Genomic DNA, 23828 nt, shown 5'->3' on the forward strand with positions numbered 1-23828 from the left:
AGATAAATTGTCATTTTCCATTAATTCTTTGGCTGACAGATGCTGCTGATTTGTTAGGCTCCCAATTTTTTTTTTATATCTTGCCAGTTAATTTTCCATCGGTTATGAAATAAAGAACTCTGTTCAAGACATGACCAGAATGAACAAGAAAGCTAAAGTACTTTGAAAATCATCCAGACTTTAAGATGTTGCACTGAAACTTTTACATATTATCTTCCAATTACATAGATATTATCCAGTATGTGTATTTTGTATCCCATTCTGATGGTTGCTCCACAAATGGATGTGAGTTTGGTTTGGCTGCCAAGTAGAAAATTAAGGACACGATGCAAAATTCTGAGGAGTTCTTCTATGGAAATGAATGTTTTTTGGTTTGTTTTTTTTTTTTTTTTTTTTTTTTACTGGAGAAGGCAGCAAATTTTCCTTGAGCTAATTAGAACATTGAAGACTTCCTTGAACATTTCTGCAGGAAATGCCTCTATTTGTTGCACTGGACAGTATAGGTGCACTGATTTGCCCTTACGTCACCGTAAGGTGTTGAGCTGGCAGCAATGCATTGCCTGATGAGAAAGGAAGCAGAGAGTCACAGAGCAGACAGATTTCTGGTGCGCAAGTCGGGTCTGAGGGAAACCCAGCACTGGCAGCTTAGTAAAGGGGCAGAGTCACGCAAAGGCAGGGAGGGTTTGGGTTTTTTTTATAAATAAAACTGCAGGTCAATGCTGGTCTGTAACTTACTGCATTTCTATGTGGGACGTTTCTCTGCCTAATAACTCCTTTATAGCCAAGGCCTTTGCTAAGAAAACTTGACTAATGTCGTTGCTCATCCAAAGCATGCGTCAGGCAATTGGGGAAGAATTTATGGGAAAATCTCAGCCCCTTTAAGATGTTGAAGCAAATCTCTGACCTTTCAAAAAAAGGCTGAGAAGAACATTTACCATCTGTGCTCTTATATTTTTTTGTCCTTTGGTCCCTTGTGCATTTTTCCATGATTTAATTAAACACCAACCAAACAGGATCTGGTTTCAAAGCTTTTACCTGGAGCTGAAATGGAGCACAGGCGATAGATACGGTTTCATCTTCTTCCCAAAAGCTGAGCTTAACAGTGCCCATCGAGTGCTTTGGGAGCCGTGTCCCTCTCTTATCTTCTGCTGCACGTATATGGCAGAAAAATGATTTAATGGGTTCACATCAAAGCTGCGATCCTTTCCGGTCCTGCGTTTCCCCGAGTACACCACTTCAGAGCGCGGGCTCCAGCTATGAGAGCGGTTGAGCAAACCTTTGGTGACAGCTCTTCTTGCCTCCCACCGACAACAAGAGAAAACAGCATAAAATTTGCTGGGATCGGTTGGTTGGAGACCACACGAATCGGGGCTGGAAACGTGTTCCCTGGTACTTAGCGTATTAGGTTTGGCGCGTACATTAGTCAGTAATAAATTTTTCATGGTAACAAGTTGTTCCATTTTCTCTCCTAAGAGAGGACCACGTGTGTGTCGTGTATAGCAGAGAGACTTTGTTTCCAAAGATGATTGCAGCAGTCTCGGTTAATTAGCGTGCCACAGGTTAGGTCTGTGCAAAAGCAGATTTCCTCGTGTTGGGGAAATAAAGCGCGGGAGCAGGTACCAGGTGAGTGAGGTGGGATGAAGCCGGTGATCGCCAGGATCCTGCTCCTCCTGGCCACCAGCCCTGTGATGCTCAGTGCGGGTCCCAGAAGCTGTTAGACCGAAGGCCAGCCCTGCAGAAACCCAGAATAGAAAATTTACTGCAGCGTTCCAAAATTAGGGCCTGACCGTTATTTCACAGATATTCAATGGCGAGGGTGGGAATGTTGCTTTTTTTCGTTGAACTGTACCTGCCTGCCCTTGGAGATTTCTGTTCCCTCAGGGTGGAGCTATCATCCGGGTCGATGTCCTGGTATTATGGCAGGCGTCAGCGGCTTGAAAGCAACCGGCATAAATCTCTGTGCTCGTCACTGTGGTGCTTGAGAACATGTGGATGAGATCCCTGCCAACTTCCCGTGCGTGATATTGTCATGCTAAATAACGTTGCGTGCATTGGTGTAGAAAAAGAGGTGTCGTTTCTATCGAAAACAAAGTCCTGTTTTTCTGAGATGACAAGAAATGTATCAGAACTGAACTACTCCCAAAGCCTTTTGGATTTTGTGTTTTAAGGGAGATCAGGATAATTGGATTCTCTCCAGGGCTAACTCCGGCACTAGGAGGAAAAGTCATTTACCTCTCCCCAGAAACGCAATAAGTAAAAGTCCTCCTTGACAGATGACATGCTCCTGCCTGAGCGGGATAGATTAAGGGGCCACAGAAATGAAATAGGAAGATCACTAGTATTTTTCTTTTCCACCCAGTGGAATGAGCTGTTACTAGCCATAAAAAAAAAAAAAAAAAAAAAAGAAAAAAAAGTGACATTTATCTCTCTTCACTTTGTTAGGTAGTGCTGTACTCCTCAGGAGGCAAACAGCGATCGGTGCCCTGTGGATGGAGTGCGCTTGCTGTTTATACCTTTTATTGCTTTACAGTGTTCTCCTTTTAATCACAGAAATATTGTGCCGATGCTACTGGCTCGGGAAGCCGTAGGTGACCCGGGGGTGCTGCCCAGGGCTGCGCCGGGCAGGGGCGCAGGAGACAAGGACTGACTAGTACCCTAGCACTGTTACTGGGAGGGGCGTGAGAAATCAACGGAGACCGCGTTTCAGCGAGCGACCCGGGGTGTGACAGATTGCAGGGTTTCTTATCCGTGAGTGGTTTTCCTGGTTTATGGCTTTTTGGGATTTTTTTTTTGTTTGGTGGTGTTTCCCCCTCCGCCGTGCCCCAGACATGAAAAGCTCACGGGCGTTGCGGCGCGTGGCTGAGGTGATGGGCCAGGGGTCTCTTACAGCAGAGCGTAGCTCTGTCCGATGGCCAGATAGCAGGTTGTGTCCCAACGTTGAGGGATTGTACCTGCTTGGAAGAGGGGAGGAAACCTGTATTTTCCAAAATCAGGAATGTGGGGTGTCTGGGTATTAAAGAAATGGGGAAAGCTGGACCGAGGCTGCAGCTCAATCCGCGTTTCCAGTGATGGATCTGGTGCTGTTTCCCCAGAGCCGTGCTCTGGACTTGTGGCAGCTGATTAAATGGGCGTCAGCAGCCGGGAGCGAGCCGGGCGCCCGGTGCTGTGGGTCTGGTTCCCACCCGCACCGTGGCCGGGTAACTCCCGTGTCACCGCTGCCCCGCAGGACGGTCCCTCGTGCTGGGCGAATCCACGCGGATGTGGTTAATCTGCTCAAAACCAGAGCAGCTGCTGGAGGGAGGAGGGCCAGTGAAAATGATGTATGTATACATACCTACAGCTATATATAGAACACCGGCAGGAGGGCTTTATTCTTCAGACTGAGAGGAAAAGCTCTTCCAAAATGTTAGGACTGCCGTATGCCATTAAGTATCTGACAAACCCCCCCCCAACAACAGAAAACAGAAAGAAAACACTGAAAATATTTTTCTTTGCATAAATTAAATATAAATTGCTTCCTGTCATCTCAATAGAGAGACTTAATTATTACAGCGTCTGTGTAGTAACCACTTGCCAGCTGATTTACTCCTGATTATATTATGGGTAGTGTTCATCTGCACTCCTGACGGACAAATTTGGTTTTGTCAATTAATGTTCATGAATAGCAAAGTATAAGGATATAATAATTCCTTCAAATTGAAAGCAACCATCATATTTTTATGACACCAAAATAATGAACTGAAAACACGCGTATGATTAGATTTGCAGCTACAAACATGAATTAGTTATCCTTTCTTTCTTTGGAGGGCTTTGAGGCAATTTTAATGGCCCTGCATTGTTAAAAGGAAAGTGGAATGAAAGACATTAAGCAAGGGTTTTTGCCTTTGTTATGGCTTTATCCTATTTTATGGAAGGTGGGGATTTTGATATAGCTAGTTGAGAAATGTGTAAGTAGATATTTTAAAGCTGCCTAAATTCTGCTATGAAATAATGGCAATATTTTACTGGAACGTATTCAGGCCATCGACATGTTAATTGGGAAATCAGCTGAACAAAAAGCTGAAGTATTGTCTTTGTGCTTTATCATTCTGACTAATGCAATGGCTGCAATGATGAAATCAAAAATGTTTGGGTCTTTCCAAAACAAAACATTTCTACAGAGCCAAAATACAATACTCTTGAAATAGCTATATGTTCTCCTGGCTTTGAATGAAATAAAATATATGAAGTTGTTTGAGACGAGGAAGCCGTGTTTGAATTCCTTTAGTTTTGGGAATGAAAGTCTAGTGCCATCAGAGCTCTGCGTAAAGAGAAACCAGGTGAGGATAGAGAAACCGATGGGTTTATGGAGAAGTGAAAGAAAATACTGCCGTGTCCCCAGGGCTGGGGGTTGTGAATGAGGGCTGTGCTATCAGCTGACACATCCCAGCATTTTTGCAATATCATTCTGTACGACTTGATCCAAAAAGCACTTTTTAACAGTTCCCAGCAAAGCAGCTAGAGAGGGTGACCTTGGAGCAAATTGCTGCGAGCCTGGTGAATTACACAACTCATTTCTCTCGGTACAAGCTCTGCGTTTGTGTCGCTCCGCCAATTGGGCTTCGCTGCCTGTTGTGTGGAGGGTAAGTTCCAGATAATTAAATTTATTTGTATTTCTACTATTCCTTTTTTTTTTTTTTTTCCCTGATCACCCAACTACTTGAGCAATGCAATTACGCTGCGCGGTCTCCTGTACGCGTGCTTAACGTTCAGCAGCGGCTTTCGGTGCTGCGATCCGCTGCTGGAGCCCGGGACCGAGGACCCTTGTTCCCGCTGTCTGCAGCACGATGTGTCGCGTTCGGTGTGCACGGTACCCATCGCCACTCGCCGAGGAGGCCGGACCTGCCGCGCTCATCTAAATGGTTAAAAAAAGTAAATAAGTTGAATTTCAGGAAATTCAGGGGGGTAAAGGCTTGGAAAAACAAAAGGTCTCTGCTGCTCCGAGTGTACACAGAGCTTGCAGCAAAAGGAAACTTCATTCTCCCTGCATGGGTAAAAATAGTTTCTGCCCCTCACTTGAGCTGTTCAGGTTGTCTTAGAGGTGCTTATTATTAGCTTGATTTTGCAGACACCGAAACAAAGGTACAGTGTGCTTCAGCGGCTGCAAAATTAAACAGCTCGGCCTCAGATTTGCCCAAAATAGCCCTGAGGATTGCTGATGGATGGTGCGCGGTGACTCTGACACCTCCAGGGAAGGTGAAGCGGGGCGAGCGGGCAATGCAAAAGCTTGCGAAGCATCGGGCCGTCCCGGCGCTTCCCAGAGCAGCGGGATATTCTGGTCTGGGCAGCCGGGGAGGGGAGAGGAAAAAGGGTCAGCTCTGCCCTTCCTTCGAGCGCGGCCTGGCCTGAGCTGCGCGAGCAAGGGAAGTAAGCCTGCAGAATTCCTAGGAATTACTCTCTGGTCATACACCGTTTCTCCATCTGTCCCGCGTCTCCAGTGGACGTAGTTAATTTTTGCGCTCTGCCACCGCAGAACCCAGTTACGTGGTGTTTTCCGTACGGCTCGATCCAAACGCAGCTGTACTTGGGGGGCTGGGGGTTACAGGTGACAGCGCTCTGCTCCAGCGGCTGTTTGCCCGAGCGGAGGAAGGCAGGATAAACCCTCCGTACCCCCCCAACCCTGCGCGGATCCGTCAGGATTGCCGTAATACGTGGGAGATCCCTTGGCTTTATTGGTCTGCGTTCAATATTCGAGGCTGCTTTTAGTAAATGTCTAACACAAAGACCTTGTGTTTCCGTGACAAACGGTACTTGTGTGCTTAGCTGGGAGTGTCCGGGTAATTTCTGTGAGCCGTAAATAAGGGTTTAATGCTTTCCTGAACAGACCGTAAGCTTTGCAGGGCAGGTGCAGTGTGGTGCAAAGAGATTTCAATTCCCTTAAATGAGTTGGAAATGTTAAGAGTGACCTGACCGTGGCAATACTCGGGTGCTGGGTTCAGTTTTGGGCCCCTCACTGCAAGAGGGACATTGAGGAGCTGGAGCGTGTCCAGAGAAGGGCAACGAAGCTGGTGAAGGGTCTGGAGCACAAGGAGCGGCTGAGGGAACTGGGGGTGTTTGGTCTGGAGAAGAGGAGGCTGAGGGGAGCCCTGATCGCTCTCTGCAGCTACCTGACAGGAGGGTGTGGTGAGGTGGGGGTTGGTCTCTTCTCCCAAGCAACAAGTGATAGGACAAGAGGAAATGGCCTCAAATTGCTCCAGGGGAGGTTTAGGTTGGATATTAGGAAAAATGTCTTCACTAAAAGGGTGGTCAGACACAGGAACAGGCTGCCCAGAGAGGTGGTGGAGTCGCCATCCCTGGAGGTGATCAAAGAGCGTGTAGACATGGCACTTTGAGACATGGTCTAGTAGACATGGTGGTGTTGGGTCGATGGTTGGACTTGATGATCCTAGAGGTCTTTTCCAGCCTTAAAGATTCTATGATCACAGAGCTCTGGGTAGGTTAATTTACTCTTTTTATCCTTATTTCCCAGCTGCTGCAGGTGGAGCTCTGAGCACCCGTGCTAGCTCTGGTATTTCCCCTGCCCCGATGTGCGGATTTGCACTCCAAGCAAACCGCAGTCTGTCTGCAAAGTCACCCCCTAATTTAGGGGTAGCAAAGTCCTTCCGGGCATTTCCTGGGGATATTCCTTCCAGTAACTGTTAAAAAGGTTTTTGGCTTCACTGGGTATTGCATTAGCAGGTTGCCAAGAGAATTGTCTTATTTTCCGTGCTGCGTTAGCAATCTCCAGCACAGCGTGTCTGAAGGGCTCTGGGCTGGGAAGGTTCCAGTTATGCGTCAAACAACAGGTTAAATTAATACGTCATTTTTATGATTTCAAAGGAATTGGGCTTCCTCTTCTTTCTTTCACCTGTGGGCAGGTAACGATGGCAAAGGGCTTTTTTAAAAATAGCACTTTAAAAAAAATAAATCCCAGCCCCTCTTTCAGACGCAGCTCTCCTCGTCAATCTGTACATGGCTGTGGCCGGTACCCACAACTTGAATATTTCATTTTTTTCTAAAAAAGCTGGTATTTGTTAAATAAATGTCCTTTTTGCTGTGGTGCTGACCCCCGGTGGCCACCGTGCTGGTGTCTCCTCCTGCAGTGAGGGGGGAAAGGGCTCCTTGAGCAGCCAGCCGGTGGATCCTGGTGTCCTACCAAGCGCCTGGTCTTTAGTAAAAGAAGGTGTTTTTCTGGGGGGGGAAAGAAAAAAAAAATCTGTTTAATGTATTCTGAGAGGTAGTGCAAATGTTATCAAAGAAACATAAAGCTTTTTTTGTTTTTTTTTTCCTATATGTATTCCACGTGGGGAATATATTTCCAGTGGCCTATTGCAGAAATGAGAGCAGTTTGTTTTTCACGAGCTTATCTTTCGGTTTGCTGTGTGTTTGTTAACACGCTGATAACATACTGGCCTAAAAACCAATGAGCCATCATCACAAATTCCTACGAATTTGAGTCAGGCTACTGGTATGGGGAGTTCCAGATGAGTTGGTTGCTTAAAAAAAAAAAAAGGTGGAAAAAGACCTTTTTGGGCTTGGATTTATGTTTCTAAATGTCATCTAAATATATACAATTTCTTAATTGAAAGATGAGAATTTCTTGCCCCCTCTCCACAGAAGAACCAGGGCTTTAATAAATAATGTAGCAAGTAGAGCAAATACATCAAGAGTTATAAATGTCTACTGCTTGAATTGCTAAGCTAGGATTTGTTTTGTCTAAACAGTGAAGTGCTGCTTTTGCAGATACAGAAAAGCTTTTATCTTCACAGCAAACTGTAAAGGAACTAGAAGGATAATTTAACATTCACTGTTGGTTAAATTGGATTAACTCCTGTAAAGATTTATAGACATGTAGGAACCCCAGAGAGGGCATTTCAGAAGTGAGATTTTTCCATGAAGTTCTGGATTTTGATTAAAAATCTGATATTCCTTAGAATCAGAGGTGGCTGACATGAGTGGCATCGTTTCATGAGGGTCTTTGTCCCATTTAATATTTATTGTTCACCATGTGGAAAAGAAACCCAAGACAACATAATCTGTGGCTTTGATGTCAAAATACACACAGGAAAGTTTAAAAAATACAAATGGAATTCTTAAGAATCTGAGTACATGAATCTAATTGCATCTAATGCTAATTACCCTATTGATCTTGAGCACTTTCCCGTATTTGAGGTACATCGAGAAGTCTGATACTTCAAATGTTGCCAACAATTAAGCATATATTTATCCATATTAAAAAAAATGAAACCAACAAACCCAAACCAAATGCAGGCTGGAGCTGCTGATGTGTCTTGTAAGTAGAACAGGGTTTTTGTTATTGTTGTTTGGGGGTTTTGGGGTTTTTTTTTCCCCCCCCTTCTAGCTTTTATAACCCAGCTGAGCCCAGTGACCTGGGAACGCCCCGCTGCTCTTTGCACTCCAGGGAAGTTCTCGTTTCCCTGTGGAAAGAGGGATTTTGTCACGCTTAACTTTCATTGTGCTTCATAACGTTTCACTTTGAGGTTTGCTGCTTTCCTTCCTGGGGATCGAATTAAGGAATCATGGCTTAAGATTGATGCTCCCCCCACTTTCCCCTTTGGGGAGTATATTTTCTAATAAATTAATGAGAAAGTGTGATTGTAATTGTTTCTTTTAAGAAAGGCTGAGTAGAAATTGTTAGGCTTTGATACCTGTGCTTGTGATCTTAAACAGGGATTATGGGTGTTTTGGCTTGTCTGTCATCTTTTCTTTTTGTTGGGAATTTGTTTCAGCTACCAGTCTGTGGCAAAAATCTGGTTTTTTGCAAGTCTTGATGCGGGGTGGGTAGGTTAATGACGAAAAGGATGTCCTCAGGGCTCTGCTGTTTTCATCTACAGGCTTTGGGCATCTTAAATGGACAAATATCCTAATCTGGCTAACGCTGCTTTCATTTAAGATGCCCCAAAGTTTTCAATTTATACAATGCCTGGGAACAGGCCAGGAGAGGGAGGCAGAGTACGCTGCAAAGCAGAGCTCCCGTCGAGTCCCATTCAAATTAGAGTTTAGGGATGTAAAAATGTTCGTACTGCATCCAAACCGCATCCCCAGCGCAGGGCGCAGTGCTGGGGCTTTGGTAGCTCCTGGTTCTCCCAAAGGTGGGGGGGGGGGGGGGCGACTCGTCGCAGCGTGCAGATGAGTCTGGCAGATCCTAGGCTGAAATCTAATTCCATGAGATGATAGGTGTTTTGGGTTAGCTCATCTGTATGGATTTAGGTTCATTTCGGGGTAATTAGGCTAATTTAATGTAATTTGATGATTACAAGCAGCAGCATTTGGTTTATCAAATAGGGCACATTTGGTATAAATCAAATGTGTCCTGAGAATTTGCACCCAAGAAATGATCAGCTGTCCAAATCATGTGGTGGTGATCTCAGCTGCAGCAAAAGAAATTAAAAATAAATCAGGATTTGAAAATCAGAGCTTTTATGTCTACAGCTTTTTCTGTTGTGAGAATTTACTTAGTTTCATGTGTCGAAGCCTCCCAAACTGTATAATGAAATCCAAAAAGAAAAATGTCTTCTCTCAGCAATAGTCCTGCTCTCTGCCATTTTTTCTTTTTTCTTTTTTTTTTTTTTTTTAAAAAAGTGTTTCAAGGAAATAAAAAATATTTTGGGAAACTGTAACTCTTACAAGAGTCACATTAAGGGCTTCTCATCTTCTGGGGATCAGTCCAAATTCATCAATGAGTTTTCATATAACTGCACCCTGTATAAAAGTTTTATTTCATTACCCAGGCAACCTTGAAAATTCTTCTGGACTGCATTGATTTAACTCAGCTTCGTATGAGAGTATTGGCCTGGAGTAGATGCGCTGTGCTTATTACAGGGTTCTGCCTGGCGCACGCTAGGACGGTGCGACCGAGGAAATGACAAAAGTCTTTATGTCACGGCTAAGTGCAAGGACAACGAAATTACTCCTTGGCGTTGCTTGCAATGCCCCAAGGAAGCAAGGAGTTACCCAGGTCAGAAATAACTCACCCTAAAATAATTGTGGGATGGAAGCTTAGGGCAAGCTGCACATGGAATTTCTTGCCAGAAAAGAGGTTTTAGCTAAATAAAGTTCTGGTGAACAATTACTCTCATAATTCAGTGGTAATCCTGCTGGGGAATTGCTCTCAGTAACTCTTATATTATTAATTAGTTCAACTAACATGAGGGATTAATAAATATTGCAACACTCTTGATTAAATGTTATTTGTTTATTCCCATTTTACACATGGCATACCTGAGCAATAAAGGTTGTTTCTCATTTTTGGTAGGTACAGAAATACCATTTCACTTTTCAGACACGGCTGCCAGCTCTCAACCTGGGAGATTTTCACACTTGTATCTCATCCGGAAACTTCTCTGCTCCCTCCTTTCCCATTTTGCCCGCACAGAGCACGGCATCTTTTGCAGTTTCTCATCCAACATTGTACTCTGTCCATCTGTGCAGGAGATACTTGGGCATTTAGCTGGCTGTGATAGCGCCTTGATTTTTTTTTTTAATATTTTTTTTAATTGGAAAAAAAGAGTTATGGAAAATGTCAATCTTGTGTGTGAGGAGGCCTTGATGTCTTCTGGGTCTGGAGCAGCAAGGAGTGGTATTGGAGACCTCTGAAGAAAGGACTCTTCCAACTAGCTAGTGTATTCCTTAAAATCACAGCAACCTGACTCCAAACCTGAGTGTCGGGAGGCTCCGGGGGTGCAGGCAGAGGGGTGGGTGTCCATGGAGCACGCTCCGGGGCTTCTCAGAGTCCCGGGGGGCAGCACGAGGGATTGTGGTGGGATCAGCCGGAGAGTGAAACAAGCTGTTCAGCTGCTGCTGCTTTCACCTGCTGATTTTTTTTTTTTTTTGTCAGCAAATGCACCTGAGGCTGGGCTAACCTTTCTCCATAAGCAGCCTGAGAATTAGTTATGACATTTCTTGTTAGGAAATAAACTCCATGTGCCATTTTCTGCCTATGTTACCAGGGTTTTTTTCCTCTTTACAAGTCTAAACCATTAGCACTCTAATGCATCATCTCATGATGATTTTGCGTGGCTTGATGGTCCACTCAGTCCTCTGTAGTCTTGTCACCGAGACGTGACAGCACTTTTATGGCTCTCTTGCTAAGAACAGCTAATCAGAGTGCCAAGCAATTGAAAGGTCAATGCGATAAGGAGCAGCGCTCAGCCCACGTTTCCCTTACGTTCCCCTGTAAAAGCCTTCTGCGGGGAGGGAACACGGCACACTGTGAACCTGACCTAGTGACGGACTACAGCAAAAATGAGGAACGATAGGGGTTTATTGGAAGTCACTCTTGTTACAACCTCAAACCCATAATCTTCTGGATTTTCTTAGATGCCGGAGGGGTTTGTTGGGCTGATGAATGGCTCCTTTCATTTGTTTTACTACATGGAAAGAAGTGTGTCCATTGTCACGGTCTATTTTTTTGCATGTATTGTGAAATGTTTTTTCAGGAATCTACTGTGGTGCCGTTATTTCCTTTAATACACAGAAATAAGCATACGATGAGAAAGAGGTTGCTAGGGTTCTTGCATTGTAGTAAAGAGTAACATTTGTGAAAAAGAGCACTTGTCATATTGTCTAAGGCTGGTGTGGTTAATAAATGGATGAATAATTAAGTAAACTTATACATAATTAACTCAGTCTGTAGGCATATGACCAAATTGGACAGACATTTTTGTCAAGGCGTATATATTAGCCCTTGGAAGAAATCTTAAATCTTTATGGAAGAGCAAGATTCTTTGAGCAAGCATTAACTGTTTTCTTTGCTGAATTTCCAGTTAACTTTATCAGGTCTTCATTTGTTTGTATTTTATTTCACAAACATCCTTTATTGTTTTACTGCCTGTGCTTCACCCCTACAGCTCATCATGTGTGGAGTGATTTATGTCTTTCTGTGCAATGCTTTAGACTTCTCTGTGTTATTGTGTTCTGTATTATTCCACATAGAAAATGATGTAGAGAGTTGTAAAACTACTTGATGAAATTTAAATATGTAAAGCTTACTGTGATTCAGGGGAAATTAAGGGCTACAAAACTTGAGTTTCTCTTAAGGTTTTTTTTTTTTTTTTCCCTCCAGCTTTGTACCTAAATTTTCTATTTGGCTTTTACAAGCTTATGTTTTCATTCATATATAAAAAAAAAACCCAACCAAACCCTAAACCACTTAAATGGATATTGGATGAATATAAGAGTTATTGCGGATGTATTTCATTCTCTGTGAGACTGAGTTATTGGGTAAAGATCTGGTCCTTGAAGATCCTGAAAGTATTTTAGCAGATCCAGTTCCCCTCTACTGCTTGGGTTGTAAATGAGCAGCGAGTGTCGGTGGAGCCATCTCCTCTGTTGTTATGGGAACACGAACGGTGGGGTGCCAGGGAAGGCAGCAGAGATGTTATTTGTTGAATGACACACAAAATCAGAGCTCTGGAAGGAATGGCTCTTTCCTCCTTAAAGAAATTTACATTCTTGCTTTTGCAGCGATGCTCTGAAAACAAGCTGCCTGGAAATAAAGCGGGTTTTGGAGATGTAATCCATGCTGGTAAAAAATATGCTTTGTGTCCATGCAGTATTGCTAAGAAGCCATGTGAATACTGTTATCTGTGGATGTGCATCTCCATCCCTTTCTATACTATTACAATAACTACTCATAGCCGCTCAAGACGTGGGAAATCACATTCACAGCTCTCCTGAATTTCTTTTTGCACTTTATTGAATTATCGTGCGCTTCAGGTCCTGAGGTTCAAAGTAGGGTCTGTGGTGCTAAGCTACATCTATTTCACACTGTAATAACAGAGGCTGTACAAGTGTTTAATATAAACCAACTTGCGTTTTGAATAGTGTGTCCTCTTTGAAGCATGAATAAAAAAGACGAGGCGAAGTCTTGAGGGGTGTTTCAGGGTGAGACGGTGCAGACAAGCCGGCTCCAGTGCAGCTGCGCTTTGCAGCCATAAATATTCGGAGACTGGTGCGTGAAAATCCTCACCCATAGGTGGAGAGAGACTCTCTTCTGGATCTGCATAAACCATGGTGCTTCCCTCTTTACCCAACAAATTTGTCCCAGCAGACCATCCTCGTCTTTTGCCATGGCTGTGTACCTGGCCGCAGGCTGGCACAGGAACGTATGCGATCGTAAAACGTTCTGGCAGTGACCATGCAGCTCTCAGTCTTGTAACTTTTGGAGGCTACTTCAGTATAAATTCATTTTAGGCTGTTTTGGGTGGAGGGTATGCAAGCTGCATAGTTCAAGAGCTTATTTAAAATGATTTTTCCTACTTTAAGACAGGGCGAAGCCTTTTACATTTTGGAGCCCATTCAAGCATGAAGTTCTGAGCTGTAGCAAAGTATTTCATTTCATTACTTTTCACTCCATCTTTCTTCCTAAAAATGTCTAAAACACACATAACATTGGAAATGCTTGAATGCGTAACAGTAAAACTGCAGAAACTTTGGCGTTATATCTGATTGGAAATTCAAATGGAGTTTGCTAGTGAGATTCTAAATCCGTCTTTGTGTACGACACATGAAAAAGAAGGTGGGGATGATGTTACTAGAAGTTAGCATTTATGTAATAATTTGCATTCATGATTTGCATCATGGAGGTTTCTAAACGGTATTAAACCTCATGTTTTAAAGAATAGAATCAGGAAAATTGAAGATGATTTTTTTTTTTCTCTCTCGAAAAAAGTGAGTTGCATCTAGCTACTATGCTTTATTTTCAGAAGTGCTGAGAACCCTAAACTCTAACACTTCTGGAAATGACTTGCTGTGCCTGTAGGCGCTCCAGGTGTAGCACCTGGATCTCTCTGGTCTGGTCAGTCCATGGAAGAGGTCACCAGCAGCGCAGCGGCTGGGAAAGATGTGTGTGCTTTTTGGGGCCCATAGAGCGGCTAGGTCCTCTGCGCCCCCCAGGTCAAAGACAGATTACGCTGAACAAGCGATTTTATGCTATTGCCTATTCCCCCCAAGATGCGCATTTTGCCCTTCAGGTGTGTGGTGGTTTTTTTGTTTTGTTTTGGTTGGTTTTTTGGGTTTTTTGGGGGGTTTTTTTGGTTTTGTTTTTTTTTTTTAAAATTCAGTAGATAATTTCATATAACTGCAATTAAAATCAATAAAGCAACTACCTGTCCCATTTTTTTTCTTAAGCATCATTGTTGCTTTTTTTCATTCTCCTCTTCCCTGCTTTTACCTAGCCAGGGACTAGAAGCTGCTGCTCATTTTATATTTAGTAATACCACAAGATCTCCAGCATGTTTGAGAGAGACCCATGAATGAAAGGGAAAACACAACCCTGTGTTTTCAGTATTTCTAGCCATTCCAGGAGGAAAAAAAAAAAATTGAAATGTTGCAAGCAAAAAATGCAAAAATGTATTTTGGCAGCTGAGGAACTATAGATAATTTTGAACTTTCGTCTTGTTTTTTTTCTACCTGACTCAAATTCTAATTTATTTTTTTTTCAGTTCTGTGTATTGCCAATAGAAACATATTGGGCACATTGACAGTAGTAGCCTTGTAACAGACGTTAGTTATTAAAGGAAATAAGAAAGATGTGGAATAATTATCTGTGACTTATTTTCCAATCGAAAGTAAGTGCTCTTCAATCTAACCTTCTAGTCATCTTGGAGAAACTTTACAAATGTACTCATGCCTTGGTTTCTTGGTTTTAGGAGGGAACAAATGAGAGATCAATTAATAAAAATCAGTAATGTAATATTTTAGATAACTTAGTTTGTCAAAGACGCAAATGCCTGATACTCTGCTCAAAAGCTTATCAGAAGAAATCTCCTTCATGTCAAGGAAAAATTATTCCATATGGTGAAGCAATCACAAAAGAGAAACTTTCTTCTATTGATTATCCCCTCCAGATATCCCAGTAAAAGAATCATTCTATAAAAAAAATAAGAGTTTTATGATTTCTGCTTGCAAATCTGATTGACTTTTGTTGCTGGGAAGATGCAATATTCTCTTTTCCCCCCCACCTCTGTAAGAGCACTTTATTTTTAGGGTCTGTTTAGTAATGCTGAATTGCAGAGAAGCAGGTGTAAGAAGTCTGAATAACATCTGCATGGCTATGGATGAAAACATTATGACCATTACAGCATAATAGGCAATAATATCTTTTGGTTGATGTGCTAAAACGGCGGGCGTGGATCTCCCCGCATATGTGGTTGTGCATACATTCCTCTTTTTCCTTTCGACAGCTGGCCTGGGAATTGCAGTGTTGGGTTTTGGCTTCTTGAAGCAGAGCTGTAAATCACAAAACAACAATGTAAAAAGGCACCTCCTTGTTCAAAAGTCGCTAAGCTTTGGTAGAGATCTGATCTGCTTGGTTTACCAACAGAAGCTGCTTTTTTTTTTTCTTGACGCAACATAGCTGTGGATAAGCAAGCTGGGGGTCTTTTTATTTAATGTGATGGATACACCAGAAAAAAAAACCCCAAACCCACCCTTGTCTGAGGAGCTTTGAACATTAAGGCCTTTCATTCATAGAGTCATAGAATGGTTTGGGTTGGAAGGCACCTTAAAGCCCATCTAGTTCCACCCCCCTGCCATGGGCAGGGACACCCTCCACTAGCCCAGGTTGCCCAAAGCCCCATCCAGCCTGGCCTTGAACACTGCCAGGGAGCCAGGGGCAGCCACAGCTTCTCTGGGCAACCTGTGCCAGGGCCTCAGCACCCTCACAGGGAAGGATTTCTGCCTCAGATCTCATCTCCATCTCCCCTCTTTTAGTTTAAAGCCATCACCCCTGGTCCTGTCACTACACTCCCAGATGAACAGTCCCTCTCCAGCTTTCCTGTAGGCCGCAGTAGGTACTGCAAGGCCGCCGTCGGTACTGCAAGGCCGCATTCTGGTTTGGAAGTCAGAAAAAGGTATTTGTGGGATCAATTCTTTTAGTTTGGAAACTTAGCAAGTTTTATTTGAAGGTTGGGGAGAATATATGTAAAAATGGCCATCATAATTCTGGTTGTATTTCCAAATTTAGCTACACATTAAGGAGAGGTACTTGTATCTGTTATAAAATGCTTCTACATCCAGGCTAATAGGTTAGCTGCAAAAGAAAAATATTTGTGAAGATGATAAAAGGAGATTTTCCAATATTAATCCTTGAGAAATCACCAAACATATTTCCTTCTGTATTTACCAGGTAACCTTTTAGATCTGACGCTCCTGTGTAGGAGGCATTTATGTATTTTACACAATGCTTTGAGATCAGTGGGAATGAAAAGCAGTATAAATACCCTCTGGCCTTTTATCTTTCTGTGGTGTCATCTCTAGAGAATGCAACGGTGGGGCAGAGAAGCCTTCGGACAGTGGATCATCATAGCCATTAGAGGAAACAACACTAACTTAAAAATAACAGTGTTTTTCTCAGTAAAACGTTGATATCGGAGTCTATGTTGTTCTGTCACTGAAATCATGCAGCCATACTCATGGAAGGACCCATGTGTAAAACTAATTGCTGAATATTCCAGTAAATTCTTAAAATGTTCAAAGGATTGGTGTTTTAAAATGGGGGGAGACAACACAGAATGTGAACGTCTGCTTGAAGTGCAAAATACCAGTCAGCCTTAATTACAAATTTGCGATCAATGCTGCTGTGTTTTGAATGTGTTGGTAAATAATTAACGAGTGAGTGCAGCACAACAATGAAAACTTCCTTTAAAAACTGTATCGTGAGTGAATGCTAGTGCTGGTGCTTTTTAAGAGGGGAAGGACAGGATCAGATTTATAATATAACTGTAATTTAAAAGGTGAAGTAGCAGTTTGATTTGGTAGTTAAATGCAGGCGAAGTGTTTCACCCACTCCAGTTTGTCATTATCCCTGATCCGGGAGCAGCAGCTGAGTGAGTGGGATCCATAATTGCGTGGGGAATATTCGTGTGTCAATAAGATCTGGACTGAATGTCACATCCACTTAATGGTATTTAAAGGGGAAAGGAAATCACTCCATCCTGGACCCCTGAGAAAGGTCAGAGCATCAATTTATCTGTTTGTCTGAAACCAATTGAAAGTATAACCCAAGTTTGTCAGTTAAGAATTTTTTTTTTTAACTGCTGTCTGGATGTACCTCATTGTTCTGTAGGCAAAATAAGGATGATTATATTGTCCCATCTTAAAGACTGGTGAAAAAGTCAATGCTTTTGTTTTTATTTAATCTTCTTGTATACAACTGTGGGCCATTTAAAGGGAAAGAATAATGTGGCAGCAGTACTATGTATCTTATTTGCGATACATATGGAATCTTTTTGTTGCATAAACGTTTTTACTATTGCATCCTTCTCCCCAGTGTGAGAATCCTGAAATTCTGCATTTACGTTCCCCTCTCTGGGGCCGGCGTGCCTGGAAGGCAGCAGCTATGCACTGTCATGGTCTGCCCGGAGCTGGCTGATCCGGGCTTGGGATTGCTCTGGGGGTTCTTGTTTGACAGGATTTTGAGCCTAAACCCACCGTGAGCTTTGCTGGGTTTGCAGAGGGATTGTGGCGGGGCCTCCTGAGGTTTGCATTCAGAGGAGCGGTAGATGGAACGCAGCAGCTCTGCTCATTAATAAACCCACAGTGTTTGCACCAAGTCAATTTGCTTTGCTCTCCTGTTAATTAATGTAATGCTACTGTTGCTCGAGAAAGGAGTAAATGCAACAAGTTGTTACTTAAAAAACCCAACAAACCCCTTCTTTCCTGTCTGCCCTCAGTGGGAAAACGTTGCACGTGTTTCACCAGCAGCGTAGAACTCTTGTGTCAGCAAACCGCCTGGTTGCATAAACGGTGTGAAAAAGCTTGTCTGGGTCATCGCTAATTCCCAGTATTATTTTTTTTTCCAGGGGTAAAAACCAATTCAGTGTGTCTCATCTTGTGGTCAATCCCTTTTTGCTTACTTATTGTGGATAAATGAAAAGAAATCTTTCTCAGCAAGATGTCCTGCTCCACCACCCAGTGCCATCCCCTGGCCACAGGGTCAACAGCTAAAACCCAGCAACTGCCCGAGAGGTTTTGGGAGACAGTGGTGTGATCCCATGGGCTCTCTGCATGCCTCTGGGCAGGATGTTTTGCTGTTTCACTAGCAACAACTGCTCTTTTCTTGTCTTGACCTCAAGACAAAATTACTGCAGTTTTCTTTTAGGATTGAATGCTATGCAGCTGACCCATCGGTATTTGGAAATAGTCATTCACTCATTTGCAAAGGCAGTGGAAGGAACACTTTCAGGGTTAACAATAACATTGTACCACCTTAATTTTATGGCAGAACTGGCTCAGATTTTGAAAGGAATAAATGGTCTTAAACCTGGGAGGGCTGGAAAGATGCTGTGTTTTCCAAGAGAAAGGGGTAGCTGTACAAGAGGCAGCTTGTCCCTGGGTAGAAGTAGTGCATCCCTCTCGAGCTCAATTCATTGCTGTCACTCCAGCTTACTGTTCAATGAGGCTGATGAAATTTTGTCCAGAACGCATAAAATGCAATACTATTAAATTCCAGTTTAATCCGAGGCAGAAAGCAGCTACCAGTGCATGCAGAAATGCTGCTGTGATGAGTGCAATAGAGCAAGAATGTAAACTATTGCATGGTTTTGCAATGGGAGCGGAGGAAGTTTTGAACATAAATACATGGGCAATGCTCTCTGTGTTGCTTTGGTGCAACAGAGCATGGGACTGATATCTGCATCACACCAAATGCCACCCATAAACCTTGGTAGTTTGACTTCTTGTCTTAACTTTCATCATTCCTAAAATGCATCCTGATAAACTGTTGATAAATCAAGCTGGTACCATCAGGTTGATAAGTAATCAAGCATAAGTGAAGCTGTTTTAAAAAGAAAACAGGCCCACACACATTTTTCTAGATTTGCTTTTGAACTGTTATATGAAAGTGCCAAGATGATAGGATTTTATATGTTCTGAGATGAAGTGACCTGAAGATTTAGGAAGAAGTTGGTGAGTTTCTGAATAATAAAGGAAAAACATCATAGGAGAGGTTTTAAAGCATGTGTTAACATTGTAGAATGAGTTACACATGAGATGCATCATCAAGAAATGCAAATATTATCAGATTTGTACAATACTCAAAGTGATGAAGTGCTCATCTGGTGAGAGCCATGCTGCCATATTGACACCGATATTGTAGCAATTTAGCAAGTGATAAAATGGAAGCAATTTATTATAATTTTACAGTATTTTTTTATATGGAATGAAAGGCTTGATTGCCTCCAGTTTAGTCCATTTCAGTCTTAATAACATTGATTTTACCGTATATTTTTCTTACATTTTTAGAGCCATTTTCTGAACTTGGCACAAGATTTAAATTTTAATGCAGTTGACAACATAAAAGCCAAATTTTAAGAAATCTTATTATGGTAATTACATTTCCCTGCTGGAAGCTAATGTGTATATTACATGGAAAAATACTTTCTGTAGCTGGGGAGCCAGTATAAAGGGACAGTAAAAAAAAAAAAAAAAAAAAAAGTTATGAGCACACTTCAGGTCTTTGGTGTAAGGTAATTTCAATATGTTTGAAGGACTTGAGACTAGTACATGCCTTCCAGTGCTTTTCTGTATTTGCCCCCATTTCTAGCGATGAGAAGTTTCTCCTAGAGATGCTTAATACAGGACTAACTCTTCTCAGAAAAGTAGTTGAACTATTGTAATTCCTAATCCTAGTGTATACTTTATGTATAATGTAAAATATCAGACTGGGCAGAACAAATGGAGTGTTTGAAAAGCCCTGTGGACTGTGAAATTTGGATCTGGTTGTAAGAGTCACCCAAATTAATGTTTTTAGAAACCATTTCCTAAGCATCTCCCTAGGGGTGGCAGAGTTCAGGAGAAATAAATTCATCAAACAACTTCTTCTGCTTTATCTGCACAAAATATTTAAAATAAGATGACCTGGGGGAAGTCCTGGAGAGGTCCCAGAATAGATACAGCTAGCTACTGAGGATGAAAGGTAGATTGGGGTCATCTCTCTAGAATGGGTGAAAATGGGTTATAAAAAGGCAGAGTGAGGGAGGTGGGAGGGAGAAGGAACTTGTTCGATAGTCCCGGGGAGAAATGGGAATGGCTGAAGCAGCATTGCAGACTCGAACATAGACAGAAGGAAAAAAATATATAGATTAGGCTTAATGATTGTCCATCTCCCTTCTGCCTTGCAGGTAAGAGGCAAGGGCAGAATGAGATGATAATGATGCATGAATAATTGCAGCGACAAAACACCTGCCTGCTGATGAGGAGTGAATGAATTCTTTATTCATCCTTTTAAAGCCCACATATCTAGTTAAAACATAGCTGAGTTTGGGGAATAGAAGTCAAGAAGATGAATTGTTGGGCCTTACTGAATTAAGAAGGAAGAGGAATAAAATAATGCACGTTGTGTATGAACACAGCAGCAAACAAATACGTTATGTTTCATAGATTATGTGAAAATATGGTGTTCAGGAGAGCAGGACAGCACACACTGCCCGTTCATTATCCTCGGCGGCAAATGAGAGGATAGTCCTTTGGGGAAAAAGAAACTTCTTTCCCCATCTTAAGTTGAGGAAAATCTAGGTTCACATCCTGGCTCAGTGAATATTAAATTATTTATAGAAAGTGGAACAGCTCAAGGAGGAATGACTAGGAATAACACACCCAGACTGGCTGGTAGCCCGGTGTCTAAAGGATCAGCAGGATATGGGAGAAAAAGAGAGAAAAATCTACACTTTGTCTCATTTGGATCAGCAAACTGTAAGTTTCCCTATACTTAGGACTTTCTTTAGAAAGAGAAAAGGCTCCTGTTACTACTTGCATAAAATTAATGCATCAACAGCAACCCAGGAAGGCAAGAGATTTTCAACTGCAGCCAAGACCCGGCAAACTAGAAGTCCCTTGGGAAAGCAGTGTGGCCACATTCAGGCTCATGTCTTACCATTTGTGTTAATGCAAAGGAAAAATCTGAGGAGGCAACTGAGTTTAGTTGCTTGCCAGCATCCCAATTTGCTACTTATTGAGCATAAGAGCTTTGCCTGTTTGTGTTCACGTCCCAATAAATGGAAATCTACTGCCAGCAGCTCAGGGTATCCTCTCAGCAGAAAAGCATCAGTCCTGAGGGATGCAGATTTGTGCCCTGCTGAGGGCTTGGAATAAAATATCCAAAGCAAAGGTTGCATTCTAACTTCTCCTCAGGAAAAGGTAAATGAATAAAGTGCAACTAAGTCTTAGGTTTAGATAAATACTCTTTGGAGCCGGAGGTCAGATCCTGCCCATTGGCTTTGGCCTGCTATTTTTCTGTGGAGATAAACAGAGGCCTTTCAGGGGGGACCTTTGAAAGACAACTTGCCAAAGGTGGCCCAGGCATTTAAAGACTCAAAGGTGCTTCCCATCACTCTGGTGTCAAAATTTCGATTCATTTCTTGACCATCGTTACAAATAGCTTGCTTGTTTTCTGACCTTCATTCCTCAGTGCTGTTTCAGAAGCCCAAGTGCATACAAGTGGTTAAACCCCCCCCAACATCTAAATCTCTAAGTTACCAGAAGTGGAAGGTCTACTCAGTTCAGGTACATTGCTGTATTTTTGGTTTCCTCTTTGTTCCAGTTCTGATTTGAACTGGTTTGGACACTCATGTCAGGAAGAAGAACAAGCTGCACTAGACAGGCAGTGGCTCAGGTACTTCATGGGACTCCTGGATCTCTGTCAGCATCCCTCCTTGATCTTGCACCTCCTGCTTCACTCGGGCAAACTTTTAAAGCCATCCTGTGGCTCAATGCCCAACCTATAAAATGACATACAAAGAACATAGTATCTGCCAAAGAATAAAATCTACATGCAGCCTTCTTTGAAGAAAATTAATAATATCTGAGTTCATATGTACCGGGATTCCTCATCTTTTCGCAACAGTGTTAGACAGGCTCACTGAAATCCATAAAAAATCATAGCAATGACTGATAGATTTTTTTTTTTTGGTGCTTTTTTTTTCTCTTATGAATGAAGCCCAGTCATTTTAAGGAGGACCTTTGAACCTTGACACAAGACGTTAGCTGGCCTTGGAGCAGCTATGGACGCATCACCTCTGTCTGTTGGTGTGGGATGTTAAAATCTGCTATGGCTGAGCTGTACAGAGCCCACGTGTGGGTGATGATATAGATGCAAGTACTGATGCAATGCAGTGCTGAGTTTTTTTTGCAATTACCCACATTAGCACCTGCATTTCCAGATTTAGTTCAGATTTCACTGTAATACCTTCCCAGCTCAGAGAAGGAAAAGAAGTCTTCATATCTGTTCCTAATTTCTTCAATTTTTATCTCAGTAGTTTGAATCCTGTTGGTGCAGTCATCATTACTCTGGTGGATTAAAAACAAAAACACATCATCCTAAGTATGTTTGCCTTGTTTCTAACAAATATGTTGCTATGGGAACTTGATGTTGCTCTAGCTGTTGTGCCAGATGCACCAGCTATCTGTCCCTAGACTGGCTTTTTTCTAATAAATTAATTGCATTTAAATTAAACATATGAAGTTATTTCATGTCAATTAATTTGAATGTTAAGCTGGGTATTTGCAGAGTTTCTCTCTTCCTACTCACCCCACAACATTAATTAACTCTAGATACTGTAGTCCATCACAAAGCTGCGGTCTTTCCTGGCTATCTGCAGTTAGGATGCTTGCTGCCTGCATGGGAAGTAATCAGTGTCCAAAATAATTGCTTTTCACAAGCCTATAGTCAGCTGTCTTGTCAGATATTTAAGCCGTAATGAAACTGTTTCGGTTTCCAGGAAAAAATATTCAGCTGAAATGTACTGTAATTACAGGTGGAAAGCAAAGCTGACGATGGAACTGTTTTTGTTTAGCACATCACGTTTTCATTTGTTAGTCCTCTTTGGAGGCATTTCTTCCAGCACTGGCACCGTCATGCTCTCCTCTTCACCGTTCTGCTGTGGGGGGAGGAGGGTTGGGTTCCTCCCAGTATCGCTGTTTTGCATTAAGGCAATAAAAGGTGGAGAAGAATTCATGCATAGCACAGAGTGGATGAAGAGCATCCTTTGGCACAGAGGCAGGCAGATGATACAGGATTGCTCTGTACTTCGCTTGTGTACATTCAGCCAGCAGTGGGGACTTATGAAAATACTTAAATTTGAACTGCTTGCTTAAGTCAATAAAGAAAATTATCCAAGAGTTGTTTCTAAATCTGAACTTCAAGAGCTCAGCAGCAAATGAATCCATTGCTTAGATTTGCACCATACAGTAGTAGGCTTTCCCCTGAACTTCAGAATTCTTGGAGCAGAGTATTTGCTGTGGGTACACGTGCCCAGCATTAGCCTAAAGGAAGCCAAAGAGGAAAAGACAGTGAATGTACATAGCAGACTTAAACACTTTATACACAGCTTTCCGATCTGTGGTCATACGCTGTAGAGAAACTGGCTGATAAATTAGTAGCCCACAGGGAAATCTTATTTACAAGGAAGGCAAGAGAAGCACATTAATGTATCTTTATTAGCCTTATTTAGACCATATGCTTTCTACATGGTGGGAAACTGCACAGTCCCTGCAGTAAAACAGCAGTGGGTATATGCTGAGTTACAAACTCTTCGCATTTGCATGCTTTCGTAGACCTCTTCAGCTGCTGTAACTTTTTTTGCTGCAGTGAAATGTAGGCTGATAATCCACAAGCGAGGGAAGGTGGAATTTTCTTTGTCTCCTCCAGGATTTCATCAGGTACCAAAACTATGGAGTGTATAGCAGGAGAGAATGCTGATTTTTACGGAGGAGGGGGGGTGCACAAACTGGAGTTTGTAAGCTTTTGTGAGAACGAATATAGGGAGGTGTTTCTGTTTTCTCTCACTGAG

General features: G+C 42.4%; 1 protein-coding gene across 3 annotated transcripts in view; it reads left to right on the top strand.

Moving 5' to 3' along the window:
• KAZN (kazrin, periplakin interacting protein) overlaps window positions 1-23828 on the top strand; it is a 224325-nt gene that overhangs the window by 4230 nt on the left and 196267 nt on the right. The window contains exon 1 of one of the 3 annotated variants that reach the window (XM_075773160.1): window positions 11230-11439. The exons of the other annotated variants lie outside the window; for them this stretch is intronic. The gene's annotated coding sequence lies outside the window, so the exon portion shown is untranslated. Of the gene's footprint in view, window positions 1-11229; window positions 11440-23828 lie in introns of those variants that run through there. 3 annotated transcript variants of the gene reach the window in all.

Source organism: Balearica regulorum, chromosome 21, assembly GCF_011004875.1.
Source record: "Balearica regulorum gibbericeps isolate bBalReg1 chromosome 21, bBalReg1.pri, whole genome shotgun sequence".
In the NCBI taxonomy this organism is placed as follows: domain Eukaryota; kingdom Metazoa; phylum Chordata; class Aves; order Gruiformes; family Gruidae; genus Balearica; species Balearica regulorum.